Source organism: Diceros bicornis, chromosome 6 (assembly GCF_020826845.1).
Source record: "Diceros bicornis minor isolate mBicDic1 chromosome 6, mDicBic1.mat.cur, whole genome shotgun sequence".
Classification (NCBI taxonomy): domain Eukaryota; kingdom Metazoa; phylum Chordata; class Mammalia; order Perissodactyla; family Rhinocerotidae; genus Diceros; species Diceros bicornis.
Window position 1 is genome coordinate 25,457,786 of NC_080745.1, and position 18,773 is coordinate 25,476,558.

General features: G+C 68.1%; 9 non-coding genes across 9 annotated transcripts; all 9 read right to left on the reverse strand.

The window, feature by feature from the left end:
- Nucleotides 1-992: 992 nt before the first annotated feature.
- Nucleotides 993-1,111, reverse strand: LOC131407773 (5S ribosomal RNA). Its single transcript, XR_009220638.1, has one exon. It is a non-coding gene; the product is annotated as a 5S ribosomal RNA (ribosomal RNA).
- Nucleotides 1,112-3,044: 1,933 nt separating this feature from the next.
- On the reverse strand, nucleotides 3,045-3,163 carry LOC131407778 (5S ribosomal RNA). The gene has a single exon (XR_009220642.1). It is a non-coding gene; the product is annotated as a 5S ribosomal RNA (ribosomal RNA).
- Nucleotides 3,164-5,136: 1,973 nt separating this feature from the next.
- On the reverse strand, nucleotides 5,137-5,255 carry LOC131407779 (5S ribosomal RNA). The gene has a single exon (XR_009220643.1). It is a non-coding gene; the product is annotated as a 5S ribosomal RNA (ribosomal RNA).
- A 1,948-nt stretch (nucleotides 5,256-7,203) lies between these two features.
- LOC131407780 (5S ribosomal RNA) lies at nucleotides 7,204-7,322 on the reverse strand. Its single transcript, XR_009220644.1, has one exon. It is a non-coding gene; the product is annotated as a 5S ribosomal RNA (ribosomal RNA).
- A 1,951-nt stretch (nucleotides 7,323-9,273) lies between these two features.
- On the reverse strand, nucleotides 9,274-9,392 carry LOC131407781 (5S ribosomal RNA). The gene has a single exon (XR_009220645.1). It is a non-coding gene; the product is annotated as a 5S ribosomal RNA (ribosomal RNA).
- A 1,941-nt stretch (nucleotides 9,393-11,333) lies between these two features.
- LOC131407782 (5S ribosomal RNA) lies at nucleotides 11,334-11,452 on the reverse strand. The gene has a single exon (XR_009220646.1). It is a non-coding gene; the product is annotated as a 5S ribosomal RNA (ribosomal RNA).
- Nucleotides 11,453-13,405: 1,953 nt separating this feature from the next.
- Nucleotides 13,406-13,524, reverse strand: LOC131407783 (5S ribosomal RNA). The gene has a single exon (XR_009220647.1). It is a non-coding gene; the product is annotated as a 5S ribosomal RNA (ribosomal RNA).
- Nucleotides 13,525-15,483: 1,959 nt separating this feature from the next.
- Nucleotides 15,484-15,602, reverse strand: LOC131407713 (5S ribosomal RNA). Its single transcript, XR_009220586.1, has one exon. It is a non-coding gene; the product is annotated as a 5S ribosomal RNA (ribosomal RNA).
- Nucleotides 15,603-17,568: 1,966 nt separating this feature from the next.
- On the reverse strand, nucleotides 17,569-17,687 carry LOC131407784 (5S ribosomal RNA). The gene has a single exon (XR_009220648.1). It is a non-coding gene; the product is annotated as a 5S ribosomal RNA (ribosomal RNA).
- Nucleotides 17,688-18,773: the final 1,086 nt, after the last annotated feature.

Genomic DNA, 18,773 nt, shown 5'->3' on the forward strand with positions numbered 1-18,773 from the left:
GTCTCAGGAGTCCGGTGCCGCTCGGGCAATGTTGTCTCAGGGGACTCTTCCACTACCTCTGACAGACAGGGCCAGGACCAGGGGGAAGAGAGCGAGGCGCCTGAGCGAGGGGACACGGAACATCTCAGCCAGCCAGATTCACGGTATTTTCCTTCGATGTTTTAGAAACCAAAGTGACTGCGAGATATCCACCAGGAGCCAAACGTCAATATTTCAAGTAAAGGCAGGGCCAGGAAGAAAAAGAAAAAGGATGCCGGTCACGTGGGGCCGGAAAGTTATCAAACTGGGGAAGGGGACTTCTTTGAGAAAAACAAACAAACAAAGATAAATAAATGAAAAGTGACACGTCGAGACACAGGGGCGGAAACGAACGTTTATTTTGAGTGAGATCACAAGTGAGAACAACGCACTAACTTGATTGAGACACACCACAAACATCAGAAAATCCAGAAGCCGTGGCGTTTTGGATGAACTGCCTGAAATGCTCCCCTAACCCATTTTCCCCTGTCCTTTTGCAGACGGTCTTCTGAAAACCTTCAGGTTCCTGTGGTGCCTCAGCTCCGGAAGAAGTATTTGCTGCTTGTAGCTTTCTGATCCGTTGGCCCCCCCCTCCCCCTACGGGGGAACGGAATCCATTCTCTCCGACGCGACCGCGATGACGCTACCAACTGGTTGGGGCGGCCGAGTGAACTGCTCGGGTCTGTCGGGCCCCTAGCGGCTGGGAAGAGGCCGAGGACACAGGGAGCCCACGAGCGCGGAGTCGGGGTCACGCCGGGCCCCAGTGGGCCCGGGGTCCCGGTGGGGGGGGCCGCGAGGTTGAAGGGCTGGGCTTCGACAGCCTGCCCGCGCCTGGGCGGCTGTCGCGCACACGGGCAGCAGCTGGGCAGCGGTGGGGGTGGGGGCGGGCGCGGAGGCCGGAGGGGCGGCCGGTGTGCCGAGGGAGCCGCGCTGGGGGCGGTGGCAAAAGGAGAGGGAGACGGCGGGAGGCAAAAAGCCTACAGCACCCGGTATTCCCAGGCGGTCTCCCATCCAAGTACTAACCAGGCCCGACCCTGCTTAGCTTCCGAGATCAGACGAGATCGGGCGCGTTCAGGGTGGTATGGCCGTAGACGTCGGGGCCGCCGCCGGGCGCCCCTAAGAAGGCGCGCCGGGCCGCCCCGGCCCCTGTGACGCGGGCCCCCAGGCCCCTGTCAGGCGCGCGCCCAGAGCCCTGTGACGCGCGCCCCCAGAGCTCTGTGACGCGCGCCCCCAGAGCCCTGTGAGGCTCACAAGCCGCCGGCGCCCCGCCCCCCCCCGCCCCGCCCGCTGCCGCCGGCCCGCCGCGCTCCACCTGCCGCCGCCGCCGCCGCCGCCGCCGCCTGGCCAGCCAAACCCTGCGGTGCGCTGCCCTGCCGCCCGCCCAGGGCCTGAGAGGCCTCTGGCACCCCGCGGGCGGGGGGCGGGGCGCCAGTCTAGGCGCTCTCCCGCCCCATCCCGGGAGTCTCCAGGCTCGCGCCCGCTCGGCTCGCTCCCGAGGTCGCAGGAGATCGGGCTGCTCCGGGCCCTGCGGCGGGAGGCGTCGCGGCGTCAGGGCCCCCCGGCCCGCGCTCCTCTGAGCCCCCTCCGGCCCGAGGAGCCTCCCAGCCCGGGGCCTGGCCGCCGCTGCTCCGGGCCGGCCCCGAGGGGCCCCAAACCACCCCGAGCCACCCTGGCGACCAGAGGGCATCGGCGGAACCCCGCCGCCCTCCCTCGGTTCGCGTCGGGGCGGGGGGCGGGGCACCGTTACCCCCACGCCCCCCACCGAGACTGAGACCCCGCCCACGCTCGTCCCCCCCGTGGGGACGCAGGAGAGCTCCTGCGCGAGGGAGCGGAGAGACAGAGCCACTGAGAGGATCCAAGACACCGACCTAGACAGACCCCCACCGGCACAGACACACAGACACAGAGAGCCTCTGCAGAAGAGGCAGCTTGCCCACGGCAGGGTGGTCGTGCTTGAGCTGGGCCTCAGGCAAGGAGGCAGTGGCCCTGGGGCAGGCAATCACTCCTGGGGCCCTAGGACGCGCAGCCTCGGTCTCAGGAGTCCGGTGCCGCTCGGGCAATGTTGTCTCAGGGGACTCTTCCACTACCTCTGACAGACAGGGCCAGGACCAGGGGGAAGAGAGCGAGGCGCCTGAGCGAGGGGACACGGAACATCTCAGCCAGCCAGATTCACGGTATTTTCCTTCGATGTTTTAGAAACCAAAGTGACTGCGAGATATCCACCAGGAGCCAAACGTCAATATTTCAAGTAAAGGCAGGGCCAGGAAGAAAAAGAAAAAGGATGCCGGTCACGTGGGGCCGGAAAGTTATCAAACTGGGGAAGGGGACTTCTTTGAGAAAAACAAACAAACAAAGATAAATAAATGAAAAGTGACACGTCGAGACACAGGTGCGGAAACGAACGTTTATTTTGAGTGAGATCACAAGTGAGAACAACGCACTAACTTGATTGAGACACACCACAAACATCAGAAAATCCAGAAGCCGTGGCGTTTTGGATGAACTGCCTGAAATGCTCCCCTAACCCATTTTCCCCTGTCCTTTTGCAGACGGTCTTCTGAAAACCTTCACCAGGTTCCTGTGGTGCCTCAGCTCCGGAAGAAGTATTTGCTGCTTGTAGCTTTCTGATCCGTTGGCCCCCCCCTCCCCCTACGGGGGAACGGAATCCATTCTCTCCCACGAGACCGCGATGACGCTACCAACTGGTTGGGGCGGCCGAGTGAACTGCTCGGGTCTGTCGGGCCCCTAGCGGCTGGGAAGAGGCCGAGGACACAGGGAGCCCACGAGCGCGGAGTCGGGGTCACGCCGGGCCCCAGTGGGCCCGGGGTCCCGGTGGGGGGGGCCGCGAGGTTGAAGGGCTGGGCTTCGACAGCCTGCCCGCGCCTGGGCGGCTGTCGCGCACACGGGCAGCAGCTGGGCAGCGGTGGGGGTGGGGGCGGGCGCGGAGGCCGGAGGGGCGGCCGGTGTGCCGAGGGAGCCGCGCTGGGGGCGGTGGCAAAAGGAGAGGGAGACGGCGGGAGGCAAAAAGCCTACAGCACCCGGTATTCCCAGGCGGTCTCCCATCCAAGTACTAACCAGGCCCGACCCTGCTTAGCTTCCGAGATCAGACGAGATCGGGCGCGTTCAGGGTGGTATGGCCGTAGACGTCGGGGCCGCCGCCGGGCGCCCCTAAGAAGGCGCGCCGGGCCGCCCCGGCCCCTGTGACGCGGGCCCCCAGGCCCCTGTCAGGCGCGCGCCCAGAGCCCTGTGACGCGCGCCCCCAGAGCTCTGTGACGCGCGCCCCCAGAGCCCTGTGACGCGCGCCCCCAGAGCCCTGTGAGGCTCACAAGCCGCCGGCGCCCCGCCCCCCCCGCCCCGCCCGCTGCCGCCGGCCCGCCGCGCTCCACCTGCCGCCGCCGCCGCCGCCGCCGCCGCCGCCGCCGCCGCCGCCGCCTGGCCAGCCAAACCCTGCGGTGCGCTGCCCTGCCGCCCGCCCAGGGCCTGAGAGGCCTCTGGCACCCCGCGGGCGGGGGGCGGGGCGCCAGTCTAGGCGCTCTCCCGCCCCATCCCGGGAGTCTCCAGGCTCGCGCCCGCTCGGCTCGCTCCCGAGGTCGCAGGAGATCGGGCTGCTCCGGGCCCTGCGGCGGGAGGCGTCGCGGCGTCAGGGCCCCCCGGCCCGCGCTCCTCTGAGCCCCCTCCGGCCCGAGGAGCCTCCCAGCCCGGGGCCTGGCCGCCGCTGCTCCGGGCAGGCCCCGAGGGGCCCCAAACCACCCCGAGCCACCCTGGCGACCAGAGGGCATCGGCGGAACCCCGCCGCCCTCCCTCGGTTCGCGTCGGGGCGGGGGGCGGGGCACCGTTACCCCCACGCCCCCCACCGAGACTGAGACCCCGCCCACGCTCGTCCCCCCCGTGGGCACGCAGGAGAGCTCCTGCGCGAGGGAGCGGAGAGACAGAGCCACTGAGAGGATCCAAGACACCGACCTAGACAGACCCCCACCGGCACAGACACACAGACACAGAGAGCCTCTGCAGAAGAGGCAGCTTGCCCACGGCAGGGTGGTCGTGCTTGAGCTGGGCCTCAGGCAAGGAGGCAGTGGCCCTGGGGCAGGCAATCACTCCTGGGGCCCTAGGACGCGCAGCCTCGGTCTCAGGAGTCCGGTGCCGCTCGGGCAATGTTGTCTCAGGGGACTCTTCCACTACCTCTGACAGACAGGGCCAGGACCAGGGGGAAGAGAGCGAGGCGCCTGAGCGAGGGGACACGGAACATCTCAGCCAGCCAGATTCACGGTATTTTCCTTCGATGTTTTAGAAACCAAAGTGACTGCGAGATATCCACCAGGAGCCAAACGTCAATATTTCAAGTAAAGGCAGGGCCAGGAAGAAAAAGAAAAAGGATGCCGGTCACGTGGGGCCGGAAAGTTATCAAACTGGGGAAGGGGACTTCTTTGAGAAAAACAAACAAACAAAGATAAATAAATGAAAAGTGACACGTCGAGACACAGGGGCGGAAACGAACGTTTATTTTGAGTGAGATCACAAGTGAGAACAACGCACTAACTTGATTGAGACACACCACAAACATCAGAAAATCCAGAAGCCGTGGCGTTTTGGATGAACTGCCTGAAATGCTCCCCTAACCCATTTTCCCCTGTCCTTTTGCAGACGGTCTTCTGAAAACCTTCACCAGGTTCCTGTGGTGCCTCAGCTCCGGAAGAAGTATTTGCTGCTTGTAGCTTTCTGATCCGTTGGCCCCCCCCTCCCCCTACGGGGGAACGGAATCCATTCTCTCCGACGCGACCGCGATGACGCTACCAACTGGTTGCGGCGGCCGAGTGAACTGCTCGGGTCTGTCGGGCCCCTAGCGGCTGGGAAGAGGCCGAGGACACAGGGAGCCCACGAGCGCGGAGTCGGGGTCACGCCGGGCCCCAGTGGGCCCGGGGTCCCGGTGGGGGGGGCCGCGAGGTTGAAGGGCTGGGCTTCGACAGCCTGCCCGCGCCTGGGCGGCTGTCGCGCACACGGGCAGCAGCTGGGCAGCGGTGGGTGTGGGGGCGGGCGCGGAGGCCGGAGGGGCGGCCGGTGTGCCGAGGGAGCCGCGCTGGGGGCGGTGGCAAAAGGAGAGGGAGACGGCGGGAGGCAAAAAGCCTACAGCACCCGGTATTCCCAGGCGGTCTCCCATCCAAGTACTAACCAGGCCCGACCCTGCTTAGCTTCCGAGATCAGACGAGATCGGGCGCGTTCAGGGTGGTATGGCCGTAGACGTCGGGGCCGCCGCCGGGCGCCCCTAAGAAGGCGCGCCGGGCCGCCCCGGCCCCTGTGACGCGGGCCCCCAGGCCCCTGTCAGGCGCGCGCCCAGAGCCCTGTGACGCGCGCCCCCAGAGCTCTGTGACGCGCGCCCCCAGAGCCCTGTGAGGCTCACAAGCCGCCGGCGCCCCGCCCCCCCCCGCCCCGCCCGCTGCCGCCGGCCCGCCGCGCTCCACCTGCCGCCGCCGCCGCCGCCGCCGCCGCCGCCGCCGCCGCCGCCTGGCCAGCCAAACCCTGCGGTGCGCTGCCCTGCCGCCCGCCCAGGGCCTGAGAGGCCTCTGGCACCCCGCGGGCGGGGGGCGGGGCGCCAGTCTAGGCGCTCTCCCGCCCCATCCCGGGAGTCTCCAGGCTCGCGCCCGCTCGGCTCGCTCCCGAGGTCGCAGGAGATCGGGCTGCTCCGGGCCCTGCGGCGGGAGGCGTCGCGGCGTCAGGGCCCCCCGGCCCGCGCTCCTCTGAGCCCCCTCCGGCCCGAGGAGCCTCCCAGCCCGGGGCCTGGCCGCCGCTGCTCCGGGCCGGCCCCGAGGGGCCCCAAACCACCCCGAGCCACCCTGGCGACCAGAGGGCATCGGCGGAACCCCGCCGCCCTCCCTCGGTTCGCGTCGGGGCGGGGGGCGGGGCACCGTTACCCCCACGCCCCCCACCGAGACTGAGACCCCGCCCACGCTCGTCCCCCCCGTGGGGACGCAGGAGAGCTCCTGTGCGAGGGAGCGGAGAGACAGAGCCACTGAGAGGATCCAAGACACCGACCTAGACAGACCCCCACCGGCACAGACACACAGACACAGAGAGCCTCTGCAGAAGAGGCAGCTTGCCCACGGCAGGGTGGTCGTGCTTGAGCTGGGCCTCAGGCAAGGAGGCAGTGGCCCTGGGGCAGGCAATCACTCCTGGGGCCCTAGGACGCGCAGCCTCGGTCTCAGGAGTCCGGTGCCGCTCGGGCAATGTTGTCTCAGGGGACTCTTCCACTACCTCTGACAGACAGGGCCAGGACCAGGGGGAAGAGAGCGAGGCGCCTGAGCGAGGGGACACGGAACATCTCAGCCAGCCAGATTCACGGTATTTTCCTTCGATGTTTTAGAAACCAAAGTGACTGCGAGATATCCACCAGGAGCCAAACGTCAATATTTCAAGTAAAGGCAGGGCCAGGAAGAAAAAGAAAAAGGATGCCGGTCACGTGGGGCCGGAAAGTTATCAAACTGGGGAAGGGGACTTCTTTGAGAAAAACAAACAAACAAAGATAAATAAATGAAAAGTGACACGTCGAGACACAGGGGCGGAAACGAACGTTTATTTTGAGTGAGATCACAAGTGAGAACAACGCACTAACTTGATTGAGACACACCACAAACATCAGAAAATCCAGAAGCCGTGGCGTTTTGGATGAACTGCCTGAAATGCTCCCCTAACCCATTTTCCCCTGTCCTTTTGCAGACGGTCTTCTGAAAACCTTCACCAGGTTCCTGTGGTGCCTCAGCTCCGGAAGAAGTATTTGCTGCTTGTAGCTTTCTGATCCGTTGGCCCCCCCCTCCCCCTACGGGGGAACGGAATCCATTCTCTCCGACGCGACCGCGATGACGCTACCAACTGGTTGGGGCGGCCGAGTGAACTGCTCGGGTCTGTCGGGCCCCTAGCGGCTGGGAAGAGGCCGAGGACACAGGGAGCCCACGAGCGCGGAGTCGGGGTCACGCCGGGCCCCAGTGGGCCCGGGGTCCCGGTGGGGGGGGCCGCGAGGTTGAAGGGCTGGGCTTCGACAGCCTGCCCGCGCCTGGGCGGCTGTCGCGCACACGGGCAGCAGCTGGGCAGCGGTGGGGGTGGGGGCGGGCGCGGAGGCCGGAGGGGCGGCCGGTGTGCCGAGGGAGCCGCGCTGGGGGCGGTGGCAAAAGGAGAGGGAGACGGCGGGAGGCAAAAAGCCTACAGCACCCGGTATTCCCAGGCGGTCTCCCATCCAAGTACTAACCAGGCCCGACCCTGCTTAGCTTCCGAGATCAGACGAGATCGGGCGCGTTCAGGGTGGTATGGCCGTAGACGTCGGGGCCGCCGCCGGGCGCCCCTAAGAAGGCGCGCCGGGCCGCCCCGGCCCCTGTGACGCGGGCCCCCAGGCCCCTGTCAGGCGCGCGCCCAGAGCCCTGTGACGCGCGCCCCCAGAGCTCTGTGACGCGCGCCCCCAGAGCCCTGTGAGGCTCACAAGCCGCCGGCGCCCCGCCCCCCCCCGCCCCGCCCGCTGCCGCCGGCCCGCCGCGCTCCACCTGCCGCCGCCGCCGCCGCCGCCGCCGCCGCCGCCGCCGCCGCCTGGCCAGCCAAACCCTGCGGTGCGCTGCCCTGCCGCCCGCCCAGGGCCTGAGAGGCCTCTGGCACCCCGCGGGCGGGGGGCGGGGCGCCAGTCTAGGCGCTCTCCCGCCCCATCCCGGGAGTCTCCAGGCTCGCGCCCGCTCGGCTCGCTCCCGAGGTCGCAGGAGATCGGGCTGCTCCGGGCCGTGCGGCGGGAGGCGTCGCGGCGTCAGGGCCCCCCGGCCCGCGCTCCTCTGAGCCCCCTCCGGCCCGAGGAGCCTCCCAGCCCGGGGCCTGGCCGCCGCTGCTCCGGGCCGGCCCCGAGGGGCCCCAAACCACCCCGAGCCACCCTGGCGACCAGAGGGCATCGGCGGAACCCCGCCGCCCTCCCTCGGTTCGCGTCGGGGCGGGGGGCGGGGCACCGTTACCCCCACGCCCCCCACCGAGACTGAGACCCCGCCCACGCTCGTCCCCCCCGTGGGGACGCAGGAGAGCTCCTGTGCGAGGGAGCGGAGAGACAGAGCCACTGAGAGGATCCAAGACACCGACCTAGACAGACCCCCACCGGCACAGACACACAGACACAGAGAGCCTCTGCAGAAGAGGCAGCTTGCCCACGGCAGGGTGGTCGTGCTTGAGCTGGGCCTCAGGCAAGGAGGCAGTGGCCCTGGGGCAGGCAATCACTCCTGGGGCCCTAGGACGCGCAGCCTCGGTCTCAGGAGTCCGGTGCCGCTCGGGCAATGTTGTCTCAGGGGACTCTTCCACTACCTCTGACAGACAGGGCCAGGACCAGGGGGAAGAGAGCGAGGCGCCTGAGCGAGGGGACACGGAACATCTCAGCCAGCCAGATTCACGGTATTTTCCTTCGATGTTTTAGAAACCAAAGTGACTGCGAGATATCCACCAGGAGCCAAACGTCAATATTTCAAGTAAAGGCAGGGCCAGGAAGAAAAAGAAAAAGGATGCCGGTCACGTGGGGCCGGAAAGTTATCAAACTGGGGAAGGGGACTTCTTTGAGAAAAACAAACAAACAAAGATAAATAAATGAAAAGTGACACGTCGAGACACAGGGGCGGAAACGAACGTTTATTTTGAGTGAGATCACAAGTGAGAACAACGCACTAACTTGATTGAGACACACCACAAACATCAGAAAATCCAGAAGCCGTGGCGTTTTGGATGAACTGCCTGAAATGCTCCCCTAACCCATTTTCCCCTGTCCTTTTGCAGACGGTCTTCTGAAAACCTTCACCAGGTTCCTGTGGTGCCTCAGCTCCGGAAGAAGTATTTGCTGCTTGTAGCTTTCTGATCCGTTGGGCTCCACCCCCCCCCCCCACGGGGGAACGGAATCCATTCTCTCCCACGAGACCGCGATGACGCTACCAACTGGTTGGGGCGGCCGAGTGAACTGCTCGGGTCTGTCGGGCCCCTAGCGGCTGGGAAGAGGCCGAGGACACAGGGAGCCCACGAGCGCGGAGTCGGGGTCACGCCGGGCCCCAGTGGGCCCGGGGTCCCGGTGGGGGGGGCCGCGAGGTTGAAGGGCTGGGCTTCGACAGCCTGCCCGCGCCTGGGCGGCTGTCGCGCACACGGGCAGCAGCTGGGCAGCGGTGGGGGTGGGGGCGGGCGCGGAGGCCGGAGGGGCGGCCGGTGTGCCGAGGGAGCCGCGCTGGGGGCGGTGGCAAAAGGAGAGGGAGACGGCGGGAGGCAAAAAGCCTACAGCACCCGGTATTCCCAGGCGGTCTCCCATCCAAGTACTAACCAGGCCCGACCCTGCTTAGCTTCCGAGATCAGACGAGATCGGGCGCGTTCAGGGTGGTATGGCCGTAGACGTTGGGGCCGCCGCCGGGCGCCCCTAAGAAGGCGCGCCGGGCCGCCCCGGCCCCTGTGACGCGGGCCCCCAGGCCCCTGTCAGGCGCGCGCCCAGAGCCCTGTGACGCGCGCCCCCAGAGCTCTGTGACGCGCGCCCCCAGAGCCCTGTGAGGCTCACAAGCCGCCGGCGCCCCGCCCCCCCCCCGCCCCGCCCGCTGCCGCCGGCCCGCCGCGCTCCACCTGCCGCCGCCGCCGCCGCCGCCGCCGCCGCCGCCTGGCCAGCCAAACCCTGCGGTGCGCTGCCCTGCCGCCCGCCCAGGGCCTGAGAGGCCTCTGGCACCCCGCGGGCGGGGGGCGGGGCGCCAGTCTAGGCGCTCTCCCGCCCCATCCCGGGAGTCTCCAGGCTCGCGCCCGCTCGGCTCGCTCCCGAGGTCGCAGGAGATCGGGCTGCTCCGGGCCGTGCGGCGGGAGGCGTCGCGGCGTCAGGGCCCCCCGGCCCGCGCTCCTCTGAGCCCCCTCCGGCCCGAGGAGCCTCCCAGCCCGGGGCCTGGCCGCCGCTGCTCCGGGCCGGCCCCGAGGGGCCCCAAACCACCCCGAGCCACCCTGGCGACCAGAGGGCATCGGCGGAACCCCGCCGCCCTCCCTCGGTTCGCGTCGGGGTGGGGGGCGGGGCACCGTTACCCCCACGCCCCCCACCGAGCCTGAGACCCCGCCCACGCTCGTCCCCCCCCGTGGGGACGCAGGAGAGCTCCTGCGCGAGGGAGCGGAGAGACAGAGCCACTGAGAGGATCCAAGACACCGACCTAGACAGACCCCCACCGGCACAGACACACAGACACAGAGAGCCTCTGCAGAAGAGGCAGCTTGCCCACGGCAGGGTGGTCGTGCTTGAGCTGGGCCTCAGGCAAGGAGGCAGTGGCCCTGGGGCAGGCAATCACTCCTGGGGCCCTAGGACGCGCAGCCTCGGTCTCAGGAGTCCGGTGCCGCTCGGGCAATGTTGTCTCAGGGGACTCTTCCACTACCTCTGACAGACAGGGCCAGGACCAGGGGGAAGAGAGCGAGGCGCCTGAGCGAGGGGACACGGAACATCTCAGCCAGCCAGATTCACGGTATTTTCCTTCGATGTTTTAGAAACCAAAGTGACTGCGAGATATCCACCAGGAGCCAAACGTCAATATTTCAAGTAAAGGCAGGGCCAGGAAGAAAAAGAAAAAGGATGCCGGTCACGTGGGGCCGGAAAGTTATCAAACTGGGGAAGGGGACTTCTTTGAGAAAAACAAACAAACAAAGATAAATAAATGAAAAGTGACACGTCGAGACACAGGGGCGGAAACGAACGTTTATTTTGAGTGAGATCACAAGTGAGAACAACGCACTAACTTGATTGAGACACACCACAAACATCAGAAAATCCAGAAGCCGTGGCGTTTTGGATGAACTGCCTGAAATGCTCCCCTAACCCATTTTCCCCTGTCCTTTTGCAGACGGTCTTCTGAAAACCTTCACCAGGTTCCTGTGGTGCCTCAGCTCCGGAAGAAGTATTTGCTGCTTGTAGCTTTCTGATCCGTTGGCCCCCCCCTCCCCCTACGGGGGAACGGAATCCATTCTCTCCGACGCGACCGCGATGACGCTACCAACTGGTTGGGGCGGCCGAGTGAACTGCTCGGGTCTGTCGGGCCCCTAGCGGCTGGGAAGAGGCCGAGGACACAGGGAGCCCACGAGCGCGGAGTCGGGGTCACGCCGGGCCCCAGTGGGCCCGGGGTCCCGGTGGGGGGGGCCGCGAGGTTGAAGGGCTGGGCTTCGACAGCCTGCCCGCGCCTGGGCGGCTGTCGCGCACACGGGCAGCAGCTGGGCAGCGGTGGGGGTGGGGGCGGGCGCGGAGGCCGGAGGGGCGGCCGGTGTGCCGAGGGAGCCGCGCTGGGGGCGGTGGCAAAAGGAGAGGGAGACGGCGGGAGGCAAAAAGCCTACAGCACCCGGTATTCCCAGGCGGTCTCCCATCCAAGTACTAACCAGGCCCGACCCTGCTTAGCTTCCGAGATCAGACGAGATCGGGCGCGTTCAGGGTGGTATGGCCGTAGACGTCGGGGCCGCCGCCGGGCGCCCCTAAGAAGGCGCGCCGGGCCGCCCCGGCCCCTGTGACGCGGGCCCCCCAGGCCCCTGTCAGGCGCGCGCCCAGAGCCCTGTGACGCGCGCCCCCAGAGCCCTGTGACGCGCGCCCCCAGAGCCCTGTGAGGCTCACAAGCCGCCGGCGCCCCGCCCCCCCCCGCCCCGCCCGCTGCCGCCGGCCCGCCGCGCTCCACCTGCCGCCGCCGCCGCCGCCGCCGCCGCCGCCGCCGCCGCCGCCGCCTGGCCAGCCAAACCCTGCGGTGCGCTGCCCTGCCGCCCGCCCAGGGCCTGAGAGGCCTCTGGCACCCCGCGGGCGGGGGGCGGGGCGCCAGTCTAGGCGCTCTCCCGCCCCATCCCGGGAGTCTCCAGGCTCGCGCCCGCTCGGCTCGCTCCCGAGGTCGCAGGAGATCGGGCTGCTCCGGGCCCTGCGGCGGGAGGCGTCGCGGCGTCAGGGCCCCCCGGCCCGCGCTCCTCTGAGCCCCCTCCGGCCCGAGGAGCCTCCCAGCCCGGGGCCTGGCCGCCGCTGCTCCGGGCCGGCCCCGAGGGGCCCCAAACCACCCCGAGCCACCCTGGCGACCAGAGGGCATCGGCGGAACCCCGCCGCCCTCCCTCGGTTCGCGTCGGGGCGGGGGGCGGGGCACCGTTACCCCCCACGCCCCCCACCGAGACTGAGACCCCGCCCACGCTCGTCCCCCCCGTGGGCACGCAGGAGAGCTCCTGCGCGAGGGAGCGGAGAGACAGAGCCACTGAGAGGATCCAAGACACCGACCTAGACAGACCCCCACCGGCACAGACACACAGACACAGAGAGCCTCTGCAGAAGAGGCAGCTTGCCCACGGCAGGGTGGTCGTGCTTGAGCTGGGCCTCAGGCAAGGAGGCAGTGGCCCTGGGGCAGGCAATCACTCCTGGGGCCCTAGGACGCGCAGCCTCGGTCTCAGGAGTCCGGTGCCGCTCGGGCAATGTTGTCTCAGGGGACTCTTCCACTACCTCTGACAGACAGGGCCAGGACCAGGGGGAAGAGAGCGAGGCGCCTGAGCGAGGGGACACGGAACATCTCAGCCAGCCAGATTCACGGTATTTTCCTTCGATGTTTTAGAAACCAAAGTGACTGCGAGATATCCACCAGGAGCCAAACGTCAATATTTCAAGTAAAGGCAGGGCCAGGAAGAAAAAGAAAAAGGATGCCGGTCACGTGGGGCCGGAAAGTTATCAAACTGGGGAAGGGGACTTCTTTGAGAAAAACAAACAAACAAAGATAAATAAATGAAAAGTGACACGTCGAGACACAGGGGCGGAAACGAACGTTTATTTTGAGTGAGATCACAAGTGAGAACAACGCACTAACTTGATTGAGACACACCACAAACATCAGAAAATCCAGAAGCCGTGGCGTTTTGGATGAACTGCCTGAAATGCTCCCCTAACCCATTTTCCCCTGTCCTTTTGCAGACGGTCTTCTGAAAACCTTCACCAGGTTCCTGTGGTGCCTCAGCTCCGGAAGAAGTATTTGCTGCTTGTAGCTTTCTGATCCGTTGGCCCCCCCCTCCCCCTACGGGGGAACGGAATCCATTCTCTCCCACGAGACCGCGATGACGCTACCAACTGGTTGGGGCGGCCGAGTGAACTGCTCGGGTCTGTCGGGCCCCTAGCGGCTGGGAAGAGGCCGAGGACACAGGGAGCCCACGAGCGCGGAGTCGGGGTCACGCCGGGCCCCAGTGGGCCCGGGGTCCCGGTGGGGGGGGCCGCGAGGTTGAAGGGCTGGGCTTCGACAGCCTGCCCGCGCCTGGGCGGCTGTCGCGCACACGGGCAGCAGCTGGGCAGCGGTGGGTGTGGGGGCGGGCGCGGAGGCCGGAGGGGCGGCCGGTGTGCCGAGGGAGCCGCGCTGGGGGCGGTGGCAAAAGGAGAGGGAGACGGCGGGAGGCAAAAAGCCTACAGCACCCGGTATTCCCAGGCGGTCTCCCATCCAAGTACTAACCAGGCCCGACCCTGCTTAGCTTCCGAGATCAGACGAGATCGGGCGCGTTCAGGGTGGTATGGCCGTAGACGTCGGGGCCGCCGCCGGGCGCCCCTAAGAAGGCGCGCCGGGCCGCCCCGGCCACTGTGACGCGGGCCCCCAGGCCCCTGTCAGGCGCGCGCCCAGAGCCCTGTGACGCGCGCCCCCAGAGCTCTGTGACGCGCGCCCCCAGAGCCCTGTGAGGCTCACAAGCCGCCGGCACCCCGCCCCCCCCGCCCCGCCCGCTGCCGCCGGCCCGCCGCGCTCCACCTGCCGCCGCCGCCGCCGCCGCCGCCGCCGCCGCCGCCGCCGCCGCCGCCGCCGCCTGGCCAGCCAAACCCTGCGGTGCGCTGCCCTGCCGCCCGCCCAGGGCCTGAGAGGCCTCTGGCACCCCGCGGGCGGGGGGCGGGGCGCCAGTCTAGGCGCTCTCCCGCCCCATCCCGGGAGTCTCCAGGCTCGCGCCCGCTCGGCTCGCTCCCGAGGTCGCAGGAGATCGGGCTGCTCCGGGCCGTGCGGCGGGAGGCGTCGCGGCGTCAGGGCCCCCCGGCCCGCGCTCCTCTGAGCCCCCTCCGGCCCGAGGAGCCTCCCAGCCCGGGGCCTGGCCGCCGCTGCTCCGGGCCGGCCCCGAGGGGCCCCAAACCACCCCGAGCCACCCTGGCGACCAGAGGGCATCGGCGGAACCCCGCCGCCCTCCCTCGGTTCGCGTCGGGGCGGGGGGCGGGGCACCGTTACCCCCACGCCCCCCACCGAGACTGAGACCCCGCCCACGCTCGTCCCCCCCGTGGGGACGCAGGAGAGCTCCTGCGCGAGGGAGCGGAGAGACAGAGCCACTGAGAGGATCCAAGACACCGACCTAGACAGACCCCCACCGGCACAGACACACAGACACAGAGAGCCTCTGCAGAAGAGGCAGCTTGCCCACGGCAGGGTGGTCGTGCTTGAGCTGGGCCTCAGGCAAGGAGGCAGTGGCCCTGGGGCAGGCAATCACTCCTGGGGCCCTAGGACGCGCAGCCTCGGTCTCAGGAGTCCGGTGCCGCTCGGGCAATGTTGTCTCAGGGGACTCTTCCACTACCTCTGACAGACAGGGCCAGGACCAGGGGGAAGAGAGCGAGGCGCCTGAGCGAGGGGACACGGAACATCTCAGCCAGCCAGATTCACGGTATTTTCCTTCGATGTTTTAGAAACCAAAGTGACTGCGAGATATCCACCAGGAGCCAAACGTCAATATTTCAAGTAAAGGCAGGGCCAGGAAGAAAAAGAAAAAGGATGCCGGTCACGTGGGGCCGGAAAGTTATCAAACTGGGGAAGGGGACTTCTTTGAGAAAAACAAACAAACAAAGATAAATAAATGAAAAGTGACACGTCGAGACACAGGGGCGGAAACGAACGTTTATTTTGAGTGAGATCACAAGTGAGAACAACGCACTAACTTGATTGAGACACACCACAAACATCAGAAAATCCAGAAGCCGTGGCGTTTTGGATGAACTGCCTGAAATGCTCCCCTAACCCATTTTCCCCTGTCCTTTTGCAGACGGTCTTCTGAAAACCTTCACCAGGTTCCTGTGGTGCCTCAGCTCCGGAAGAAGTATTTGCTGCTTGTAGCTTTCTGATCCGTTGGCCCCCCCCTCCCCCTACGGGGGAACGGAATCCATTCTCTCCGACGCGACCGCGATGACGCTACCAACTGGTTGCGGCGGCCGAGTGAACTGCTCGGGTCTGTCGGGCCCCTAGCGGCTGGGAAGAGGCCGAGGACACAGGGAGCCCACGAGCGCGGAGTCGGGGTCACGCCGGGCCCCAGTGGGCCCGGGGTCCCGGTGGGGGGGGCCGCGAGGTTGAAGGGCTGGGCTTCGACAGCCTGCCCGCGCCTGGGCGGCTGTCGCGCACACGGGCAGCAGCTGGGCAGCGGTGGGGGTGGGGGCGGGCGCGGAGGCCGGAGGGGCGGCCGGTGTGCCGAGGGAGCCGCGCTGGGGGCGGTGGCAAAAGGAGAGGGAGACGGCGGGAGGCAAAAAGCCTACAGCACCCGGTATTCCCAGGCGGTCTCCCATCCAAGTACTAACCAGGCCAGACCCTGCTTAGCTTCCGAGATCAGACGAGATCGGGCGCGTTCAGGGTGGTATGGCCGTAGACGTCGGGGCCGCCGCCGGGCGCCCCTAAGAAGGCGCGCCGGGCCGCCCCGGCCCCTGTGACGCGGGCCCCCAGGCCCCTGTCAGGCGCGCGCCCAGAGCCCTGTGACGCGCGCCCCCAGAGCTCTGTGACGCGCGCCCCCAGAGCCCTGTGAGGCTCACAAGCCGCCGGCGCCCCGCCCCCCCCCCCCCCCGCCCCGCCCGCTGCCGCCGGCCCGCCGCGCTCCACCTGCCGCCGCCGCCGCCGCCGCCGCCGCCGCCGCCGCCGCCGCCGCCGCCGCCGCCTGGCCAGCCAAACCCTGCGGTGCGCTGCCCTGCCGCCCGCCCAGGGCCTGAGAGGCCTCTGGCACCCCGCGGGCGGGGGGCGGGGCGCCAGTCTAGGCGCTCTCCCGCCCCATCCCGGGAGTCTCCAGGCTCGCGCCCGCTCGGCTCGCTCCCGAGGTCGCAGGAGATCGGGCTGCTCCGGGCCGTGCGGCGGGAGGCGTCGCGGCGTCAGGGCCCCCCGGCCCGCGCTCCTCTGAGCCCCCTCCGGCCCGAGGAGCCTCCCAGCCCGGGGCCTGGCCGCCGCTGCTCCGGGCCGGCCCCGAGGGGCCCCAAACCACCCCGAGCCACCCTGGCGACCAGAGGGCATCGGCGGAACCCCGCCGCCCTCCCTCGGTTCGCGTCGGGGCGGGGGGCGGGGCACCGTTACCCCCACGCCCCCCACCGAGACTGAGACCCCGCCCACGCTCGTCCCCCCCGTGGGGACGCAGGAGAGCTCCTGCGCGAGGGAGCGGAGAGACAGAGCCACTGAGAGGATCCAAGACACCGACCTAGACAGACCCCCACCGGCACAGACACACAGACACAGAGAGCCTCTGCAGAAGAGGCAGCTTGCCCACGGCAGGGTGGTCGTGCTTGAGCTGGGCCTCAGGCAAGGAGGCAGTGGCCCTGGGGCAGGCAATCACTCCTGGGGCCCTAGGACGCGCAGCCTCGGTCTCAGGAGTCCGGTGCCGCTCGGGCAATGTTGTCTCAGGGGACTCTTCCACTACCTCTGACAGACAGGGCCAGGACCAGGGGGAAGAGAGCGAGGCGCCTGAGCGAGGGGACACGGAACATCTCAGCCAGCCAGATTCACGGTATTTTCCTTCGATGTTTTAGAAACCAAAGTGACTGCGAGATATCCACCAGGAGCCAAACGTCAATATTTCAAGTAAAGGCAGGGCCAGGAAGAAAAAGAAAAAGGATGCCGGTCACGTGGGGCCGGAAAGTTATCAAACTGGGGAAGGGGACTTCTTTGAGAAAAACAAACAAACAAAGATAAATAAATGAAAAGTGACACGTCGAGACACAGGGGCGGAAACGAACGTTTATTTTGAGTGAGATCACAAGTGAGAACAACGCACTAACTTGATTGAGACACACCACAAACATCAGAAAATCCAGAAGCCGTGGCGTTTTGGATGAACTGCCTGAAATGCTCCCCTAACCCATTTTCCCCTGTCCTTTTGCAGACGGTCTTCTGAAAACCTTCACCAGGTTCCTGTGGTGCCTCAGCTCCGGAAGAAGTATTTGCTGCTTGTAGCTTTCTGATCCGTTGGCCCCCCCCTCCCCCTACGGGGGAACGGAATCCATTCTCTCCCACGAGACCGCGATGACGCTACCAACTGGTTGGGGCGGCCGAGTGAACTGCTCGGGTCTGTCGGGCCCCTAGCGGCTGGGAAGAGGCCGAGGACACAGGGAGCCCACGAGCGCGGAGTCGGGGTCACGCCGGGCCCCAGTGGGCCCGGGGTCCCGGTGGGGGGGGCCGCGAGGTTGAAGGGCTGGGCTTCGACAGCCTGCCCGCGCCTGGGCGGCTGTCGCGCACACGGGCAGCAGCTGGGCAGCGGTGGGTGTGGGGGCGGGCGCGGAGGCCGGAGGGGCGGCCGGTGTGCCGAGGGAGCCGCGCTGGGGGCGGTGGCAAAAGGAGAGGGAGACGGCGGGAGGCAAAAAGCCTACAGCACCCGGTATTCCCAGGCGGTCTCCCATCCAAGTACTAACCAGGCCCGACCCTGCTTAGCTTCCGAGATCAGACGAGATCGGGCGCGTTCAGGGTGGTATGGCCGTAGACGTCGGGGCCGCCGCCGGGCGCCCCTAAGAAGGCGCGCCGGGCCGCCCCGGCCACTGTGACGCGGGCCCCCAGGCCCCTGTCAGGCGCGCGCCCAGAGCCCTGTGACGCGCGCCCCCAGAGCTCTGTGACGCGCGCCCCCAGAGCCCTGTGAGGCTCACAAGCCGCCGGCACCCCGCCCCCCCCGCCCCGCCCGCTGCCGCCGGCCCGCCGCGCTCCACCTGCCGCCGCCGCCGCCGCCGCCGCCGCCGCCGCCGCCGCCGCCGCCGCCGCCGCCTGGCCAGCCAAACCCTGCGGTGCGCTGCCCTGCCGCCCGCCCAGGGCCTGAGAGGCCTCTGGCACCCCGCGGGCGGGGGGCGGGGCGCCAGTCTAGGCGCTCTCCCGCCCCATCCCGGGAGTCTCCAGGCTCGCGCCCGCTCGGCTCGCTCCCGAGGTCGCAGGAGATCGGGCTGCTCCGGGCCGTGCGGCGGGAGGCGTCGCGGCGTCAGGGCCCCCCGGCCCGCGCTCCTCTGAGCCCCCTCCGGCCCGAGGAGCCTCCCAGCCCGGGGCCTGGCCGCCGCTGCTCCGGGCCGGCCCCGAGGGGCCCCAAACCACCCCGAGCCACCCTGGCGACCAGAGGGCATCGGCGGAACCCCGCCGCCCTCCCTCGGTTCGCGTCGGGGCGGGGGGCGGGGCACCGTTACCCCCACGCCCCCCACCGAGACTGAGACCCCGCCCACGCTCGTCCCCCCCGTGGGGACGCAGGAGAGCTCCTGCGCGAGGGAGCGGAGAGACAGAGCCACTGAGAGGATCCAAGACACCGACCTAGACAGACCCCCACCGGCACAGACACACAGACACAGAGAGCCTCTGCAGAAGAGGCAGCTTGCCCACGGCAGGGTGGTCGTGCTTGAGCTGGGCCTCAGGCAAGGAGGCAGTGGCCCTGGGGCAGGCAATCACTCCTGGGGCCCTAGGACGCGCAGCCTCGGTCTCAGGAGTCCGGTGCCGCTCGGGCAATGTTGTCTCAGGGGACTCTTCCACTACCTCTGACAGACAGGGCCAGGACCAGGGGGAAGAGAGCGAGGCGCCTGAGCGAGGGGACACGGAACA